Source organism: Telmatherina bonti (genome assembly GCF_933228915.1).
Source record: "Telmatherina bonti genome assembly, chromosome: 21".
NCBI classification, from domain to species: Eukaryota; Metazoa; Chordata; class Actinopteri; order Atheriniformes; family Telmatherinidae; genus Telmatherina; species Telmatherina bonti.
The window spans coordinates 31,879,224-31,881,419 of NC_136630.1; positions in this window are offsets into that span (position 1 = coordinate 31,879,224).

Here is a 2,196-nt window from a genome sequence, read left to right on the forward strand (position 1 = left end):
ATTCCATTTCTGGAATAAGGAACAATAACTAAAAATTATTATTGTCACCCAGTTATCTGAGTGACAATAATAGTAATAAATTCAGTCTTTTCTTTAATGAAAGGGGACGAAGACATCTGAGGACAGCTGGAATGAAATACATTTGTGGTTAATGGACACAATGTCTTCTCAGCTTGTCTGCTGGGACAAATATGTGTTTATACATAAAAATAAATGAATAAACGGTCTGGCTGGTGTGGCACATCATCTGTGGTACTCTTTTCAGGCACAATAGAGAGGACGCCAAGGATTCATCTCTTGTAGGCGTCGTTTTAAGCTAATCTGGAGCCAAACGAAGGGCGGACCTGAAGGAGTGTAGAGACCCTGAACTGGGACACAGCCAGAGAGAGACCGTACATGTCAGGGAGATGATTTTCAGCCTTTACATATTTCATTCTTATTATTTACACCAACACTTCATCACTTCTTTTCAGTCCCATCTTAATCATGGTCTCCATGAAAGAACGACGATGAACAGTTCTTATCTAACAAACGCTGCAGGTGGAGGTCAAAGGTCAGAATAACCAGCAGAAGCACCTCAGCGGGCCACCCGCTGATCCACATATTTTTATTTTGTCAGCATTCTTACCTGGATGGATCCTGTGTGACCTTCTGCATGACATCATGGTAACAACTTTATTTACAACTCTGTTGAACACCTTCTGATTGCTGTCTTCTGCCCCTGGTGGACAGTTTTCACACTACAATCATTCCTCCATGTCACGGCACCCCTCTCCCCCCAAACCACCATCACCACCACCACCATTTAACTTTCTCTGAAAATCCCAGTAATACTCCAGTGAACACCATTCCGAGTTCATTCAGTCTGCGTTCTTCCTCATGCTGATGCTGAGTCTGACCTCATCTTCATGTTTACTGACCACCCCACACAGCAGAGGCAGATGGCTGCCCTCCCTGAGCCGGGTTCTGACGGAGGTTTTCTTCCTGTTAAAGAGGAGTTTTTTCCTTCCCACTGTCGCCGCGTGCAGCTCAGGATGGAGGATTGGATCCAAGTCATGACTCCATGCAATCAGTTGGTTTCTAGTATAGTATATGTATGAGCTGGCTTGAAATGACGTGTATGTAGATCCGTGTATGCAAAGTGCCCTGTGACAACATGGTTGTGAAGTGGCGCGATACAAATAAAGATGAATTGAATTGAATTGACTGGATGTGCTGGCGTGTGATTGGCGGTTGCCAGCAAGATGAACTTGATAGCTTTGCTTATTGTCAAGCTCTGTGAAGCGAGTTGTGGCAGCCAACTGATGGTGTGTTTGTGTGGTTTAGACCCAGAAAAACACTGAAACTGACAAGTTTTCACAGGTTTTCCCCTCGTCTCACACGTCAGATATTTTCCATCACGTTTCTGTTTCTCTGCTTTCATCTGCCGACATGATCAGTGAGCCGGTCCAGCTCTGACCTCCTCCAGCTCTTCATCTGACCCTTCTGGTCCAGTCAGAACATGCATGTCTGTCTGGTCAGAACCGGCACGTCTGGTCAGAACCCGTTTTATCCAGATTTATCCACGTTTCCATACTTATCTAAATTTATCCAGATTTATTTAGCTTTATCCAGTTTTATCCAGTTTTATTGAGATTTATCTATTTATCCACATGTATTTATCCAGTTTTATCCAAATTTATCCAGTTACATACAGTTCTATTTAGATTTATCAAGTTTAATCCAGTTTCATCCAGTTTTATCCAAATTTATCCCGTTTTATCCAGTGTTATCCATTTTTTTCTAGATTTATCCAATTTTATCCAATTCTATTCAGATTTATCAAGTTTTATCATGTTTTATAGAGTATTATCCAGTTTTGTCCAGTTTTATCCAGATTTATCCGGTTTTATCCAGATTTATCCACATCTATCCATATTTATCCAGTTTTTTGTCCAGTGACAAAATACAGAATTAAGTTAAAATACTGTTATCAGTTTCCATATTTTCTCGTTAAGTTTAAATAAACGTCATCAATTAGTGAAATCTGGATTAACCATTAATGTTGTAATTTCAATCAACATTCAGAAGTATGTGTGTTTCAGTGTGAGAGAAAGTTATGGAACATCTTACCAGATAATTTACTGGAAAGTAAAAACATCTAGCCATTCCAGAAAAGTTGTAAAATGTAAACATTAAACATGCTGTTCAGTGGAT